General features: G+C 40.4%; 1 pseudogene; it reads left to right on the forward strand.

The window, feature by feature from the left end:
• Positions 1-1,804: 1,804 nt before the first annotated feature.
• LOC114502696 lies at positions 1,805-1,974 on the forward strand (annotated as a pseudogene).
• Positions 1,975-6,512: the final 4,538 nt, after the last annotated feature.

Below are 6,512 nucleotides of genomic sequence, written 5' to 3' on the forward strand. Positions count from 1 at the left end.
AGAACCAGGGGAAGAGCCTGTGGCACAATGGAGACAGGAAGGAGCCCATCCCCTTCCCCTTCCCTCCTCACTGGAGGCCCTCAGGACCCCTTCCCAAGGGCTGGATGCAAATCTCAACACTACAACAGCCTCTTGAGGACTGAGCTCTCCCAAACCAAAGCAGGAAGTCTGATCCCAGTCCAGGGCTCCATGACACTACATTTTTCACAGCAGCCCCTGCATTAGCCTCCCCCGCCCTTCATTTAAATGCCCACCAACAGTGCAAAGGGCTCTTCCTTCACATCCTCCTCAACATTTGTCACTTCCTGGTTTTTGGGTAGTGGCCATCCTCAAAGGTGAGGAGTGTCAGACAGTTTGAACAGCTCATTTGATGTACACTGCAGAGAACTGAGAGCCTTGGGTCAGGGTCTGGGTTTTTGAATAAAAGTTCTGAGAAGGGACTTTGCCTAGGGCTGCCCCTTTCCTCCTTAAGATTGGAACTGCGTGTTAGTAATAAGTCACCAGACTACACGGTGATGAAGTCACTGTGCTGAGGTGGACCGTGCCCTGGCACTGCACCTGGAGGATGCCACCCAGTGTCTCAGTTAGGCTGAGAATGCCCTGCCCTGCATATCTGTGTCAGTGGGCCCTGGGGCTCTGCTTGTCAGTTGGACTCCCTGTGAGTCTCCTCTGAAGCAGCTGTGATGCCTCGTGCTTGTCTGCTAGAACTCTAGCTGTCCCTGTTCTTCCTGGGGCACCCGGGACCCCGGGAGGTATTGTTTTGTTCCACAGTACTTTGTTGAGGTAGAGTTTACACAGATAAAATGCCCAGATCCTAGCATGCTGGATGAGGTGAAACAGCTGTGTGACCAGCATCCAGGTCAAGTTCCAGAGCTCTTCCAAGGCCAAGAAGATGTCTTCGTGCCCTCCCAGGGTCTTGTTCCACTCTGAGGTTCACTGACACTTCCTGTGTCCCAGTTCCTTTCTATTGCTGGAGCCGCTTCATCATGTGACACCAAAATGTCTTCCTTTCTCCTCCATTTATGTGCATTTGTGTTCTTTCCACTTTGGAGTCATGGTGGGTAACGCTGCCGTGGACATGGGGTATGTTTTCACGCCTCCGGAGTTGTTTTCCAAAGTTGTATTGTTTCACAATCCAACCTGCATGGAATGAGGTTTTCACGTGTTCCATATCCCGCTAAACAATGAAGTTGCCCCCAGAGTCACTGGTGTTGCACAGGATTGCAAATAATTTGTCTTCCTTTCCCACCTTTCTGCTCCAGGGATGCCATCTGCCCCTCAACTCAGTTAAATTCTAGTTGATTAAGGAATATAAGTGGAGTGGAGGTTGGGCCAAGGAGACACCAGAGCCTCTCCAAGAAGCCAGTCTTTGCAAACTCTGGTGCATCCAGACAAGGTTCAGAAAGAAGAGAGGTGCAGACATATGCATGATCCTGGGGCACCTTCTACCCACTTGGCGCCTAGGTGACCCTTCTCTGCTCATTCAGGCTTGACTGGTAGCACATTGGTTTCCTGTCTAGCACGTTGCAGGGACCTGCCTGACTTCAGGTAAGTTTATTGTCACTGCTCCTCACCCTTCCTCCCCAATGCTGCTAGTTTCTGTTCAACCATTTTCCTTACCTTGGTGCTGAAGCCATTCAAAGGCAGTTTATTTAATGTGTCACCCTGACATCCATGTCACTTGGAATGTTCCACTGTGTCCAAGATTTCCTATCTCTCTATTCTAAAGCCCAGAAATAGAAGGGACACAGGAGACTCTCTCTCTCTCCACCATCATGATCCATGCTGTTGATTCTTCTTTGCCATGTCTAATCATGAGACTTTCAGGATCAAGAGCTTTCTGCTCAGGAAACAAAAGCTGAATTGGTCCATTTCCCATGGATTCAGGTGAAAACTGGTAATAAAACCAGGTACAACTGCAAGAGGCAACATTGGAGAAGAACCCAACTGGGTTTATGAGGAATGGCACATAAGACATGGCTACATATTTGTGTTTCATCCAGGTTGTCTGACACATGAAATTACTAAAAAAATGCACTACTGTCTGGACAGTTGGGCATTTTAATTGGTAAATTATTGAAAAAATTATTTTCTCTGTTGATTTTTTTCTGCTGTAGATCATGTAGACCAAAACAATAAAAAGGGAAAGAGGAGAAGGAAGAAAAATTCATAGACAAGGGACTCTTTTTCTCTTCCCTGGGGTTCTGTGGTTTATGCCCAGGGAGGTTATGTATTCTCTGATGAGGTCTTGTGCTTAACTGTTTGGCTTTGTTTAATTCTCTCATCTCAGTTTCCCCATTCCATTTGCCCAGGAATTTCCTACCTTCTATTATCCTGTCTTATTCCCCACTCAGAGACTTCCATCCCTAAAATCCTTTAGGGGTGATGAGAGAGTTGATTCTCTTATCAATAACTGCTTCCTGTTAATAAGGGCTGCAATCCCTGCCCAGGTAAGGTATGGAAGTCTGTCCCTCCATGATAGAAGGGAGACAAGGGAATGGGGTTTGAGATGGGACAGACAGTCTGTTAGATTTTTCCAAAGTGGGGATAGGCTCGAATCCCCAAAGCATCATCATCTTGATATGGAATTGTATCCAATTCATTCATCTAGCTCTGACAACAAATTCATTCAGCCAAATCATTGAGTCTCACTTCAGGAGATGGCAATGCCAATGGGCATCTAAAAAGAGGCTTTTCCTGTCTAAACAAGTAACCAGGTAAACAAGGTCATAGTATATACTCTGCAAAGACAGAAGGAACACAAAGATTAATGAGCACAGTAAACCATAAACCAGGTTCTGAGTCTGTTAGAGTGTCAGATGAGAAGACTTCCAAATGTAAGACTTTTGCTGAAATGAAAGTAAGCAGTGACAATCTAATAGGTCCTCTTTATCTGTGGTTTAAATGTCTGGTGATATCATCAGATGCTCAGGTAAATTATGTATGGTTCACACTGAATCACTAGTTCTCAATAATTCCAAATCAAAGGATGAAAGAAAAATGAAACAGTAGTGTAAAAGAAAACTATAAAAATTGAAAATCCAATTTAGTTTGTAGGTGAAAAATAAAACTTTAACTGGAGTCCAATATCTACAATTGACATAGAGATTTCCAGTAGAAGACAATTTTTCTCCCTGGAATTACCCTCATTTTTTATCAAAGAGATTGCATTAAGTACAGCTTTACTTTGGTCTGGTTATTTACATAAATACAACATCAATAGCAATTGATCACATAAGCTTTCTTAAATCTGCCTCACTGGAATGTTACAAGGACATTTCAGATTGAAGTTTAATTTGTCCCTCAGGGAAAGAAACCAAGACACACAGTTGCTTTCCTGCTTTGCCTGCAATACCTACAGTTTGGGGGATTTTTCTCAGGTGCTTGTGGTCTCCCAAATGTGTTGAGGTTCTTTTCTTGACATCTTTCAGGGAAGCAACCGTTGTTCCTTACCCAGAAAGATGGCCATGAACCTTCTGAATATGCAAGGTACCAGACAATTTCTCCAAAGGGCTTTTACTGGCTTCAAATGTCAACTTTAATTCCCTCAGACTTTCTGGTGACATCCAGAGTCCAGGTATGTCTCTTTTGATCATGACATTCGAGACAAATACTTGGTTAATAAAACCATAATTGAAAACTGTCTTTATGTGTCCTGTTATAGAGAAATTTGGATTTATACAAATAAACATATTGCCATGGAAATAATGCTACTCTCTCATTAAGCGTTTCCAAATTCCAGAAGGATCAGGTAGGGAGAAAAATATAAATGCCTCAATATTTCTTATGAAAGTGTAATTTACAAGATTTCTTTAGGAAAGAAATTAGTTTTCTTATATGTCTGAAAAACAAAGAAGTAAAAATTAGCAATATTTTTCAATAACAAATTATAAAAATCACAATTATCTTCAGTTTATAATGTCCCATAATTATTTTTTGTTTATTGTGGTTATTTGCCAGTATTTCCATAAATCCAATTATTCAGTAGGGTTCCGCATATCTTCATTTATTTCAAAGAAATGACCTACTCTGAAAGCTGTAATTTAGAGTGTGTCAGAGTCATTTTCATAAACTTTTCCAAAGATGAAATATATTTTTGCAAATGCATTAGAGTAAAACAATGGCTATCTCCAAATTATGAAAAAAATCATCATAATAATACCCTTAAAATGACACAGTTACAGATTTGATTATAATGCAATTGATAAAGAACTTTCCTTTCCTGCAACATTTTAAGATAATAGCTAAAATGACAAATGAAAGTATATCAGAACTTTATGGAATCTTGGAGATTTTTATATAATCTCCAACAGGGGTGTCCAACCTTTTGGCACATCTGCGCCACACTGGAACAAGAGTTATCTTGGGCCACACATTAAATGCTTGCAACAGACAATCACAGAAAAATATCATAATGTTTTAATTAAATTTATGATTTTGTGTTGGATCACATTCACAACCATCCTGGGCTGCATGCAGTTCACAGGCCACAGGTTGGACACTCCTCCTAGAACATCTATTTTAATCATAAAAATATGTGTATACAAACAGAACATATTATTTCATTATTTCACAGAGCTTCCCATGTACTTTAAGCATATCAAATAGGCTTAATGACTTCAACACTTTTCTTATTAAGGAGAAAGAACAAACCCCTGAGGCATTCCAGGGAACCATGGGAATGACACAATGACAATTTTCGGTCAAGAAAAGTCTCTTAAAATTTGAACCCTGGGGATATTGTCTAATATACTTGACCAAAAGATTGTATATCACCATACTTCACAGTCTTTCTTTCCAACCTGGGCCCGGCCTCAGCCCCCTCGTCACCTGAGTGTAGATAGCTCCCACAGAGGAGGGTGGTGAGAAGAAGGGCTGTTCTGCCATCAGCAGGGCAGTGAGCAGAGAGCACACCATCGAAATCCACCAGTGCACCCATGGAGTGGGCTTCAGGAAGCATGCCCCTCAGGCACTCAGAGAGATCCGGAAATTTGTCATGAAGGAGATGGGGACTCCAGATGTGCACGTGGACACCAGGCTCAACAAAGCCATCTGGGCCAAAGGAAGAAGGATGTCCCGTACCACAGCTGGGTGCGGTTGTCCAGAAAACACAATGAGGTTGAAGATTCACCAACAAGCTTTATACATGGGTGACCTATGTACCTGTCACCACTTTAAAAAATCTACGAAGTTAGTGTGGATGAGAACTAACTGCTTATCGTCAAATAAAGTCATAAAACTGCCTTGAGGTTTGGTTTCCTATTTCTAGTAGCAATGGAATGTGTTTGTATATCTTAAAGTAGTTCCCAATTAAAGGATCATTTGAAAAGCTTAAAAAAACACTGTACATCATTATGAAACAATATTAAATTATTTATTTACCCAAAGTGGCAATCAAGTTATCAAACATGACTACGGGCTAGTAATACTTTAATTCTTACAATAAAGAATATAGGATTTTTGCCCTGGTTGCTGTGGTCAAACCAAAAGGGCACCAGTTTGGTTCCCAATCAGGGCACATGCCTGGGGTGCAGACCAGGTCCCCCCATGTGCCTCTCGCACGCTCACATGGGGGGCACATGAGAAGCAACCTACCGATGTATCTATCCCACATCATGTTTCTCTCTCTCTCTCTTTCTCCCTCCCTTCTTCTCTCTAAAACTAAGTAAATAAAATCTTAAAAAAAAGAATATGGGTTTTTGGGTAATCAGGTACATGATTAATATGATATACCACATTATTTTTAAAAATATATAGAATCTCTGCTTTCTAGGCACACATAAGAAAAACCTTTTTCTCTTTTCCCATGCTGAAAAAGAACCAAATTCTGAGTTAGCTTACTTTTGATACTTAGATTCACTTATCTCATTACATTGATTATTCAGCTACCTGTGTAATTACCTCTCCAGGCCCCTTCACAGACCTTCTTCACTTTGCACAGATGCTCTTCGACTCACACCAACCCTCTCTTTCTGCAGCAAGTACTTTTGTACCTTGTACCTGCATTTCCAAACCGCACAGTTTCTTTCCAACTTAACTAGAATTCTTAATTCTTAGAGGCCTTGATTTTTAGTGACAACTTAAAGTATTTAACATTCTTCAGATTGATACTTTGATGAACATATTGCATAACCTCTACTGCAAAGTTTCATTGGCAAACACACACACATTTTTAAGACATACTTCAAATAAAGTACGAGCTATATTCATTAACATAACTGAATCCATTTTCTAGCTTCTCTACAGTTAAAAGCCAAAGTAGACTAACCCAGATCAATTAATACTTCAGTGTCCTGTTATTTCAAAATATATAGATATTTAATATTTTCACCATTTAGCCTAACAAAACTCAAAGTTCCAAGTCATCAAAGACTCTGGAAAATATATTTAGGCACATATTGATATATAATTATTACTGAAAAGTTTTATCAAAATTCTTCCTTTTAGTTACATCCACTTATTAGTTTTTAACAACTTTATGAGATTTTTAAAGTCAATTATTACCCAAGCAA

Source organism: Phyllostomus discolor, chromosome 8 (assembly GCF_004126475.2).
Source record: "Phyllostomus discolor isolate MPI-MPIP mPhyDis1 chromosome 8, mPhyDis1.pri.v3, whole genome shotgun sequence".
Lineage (NCBI taxonomy): Eukaryota > Metazoa > Chordata > Mammalia > Chiroptera > Phyllostomidae > Phyllostomus > Phyllostomus discolor.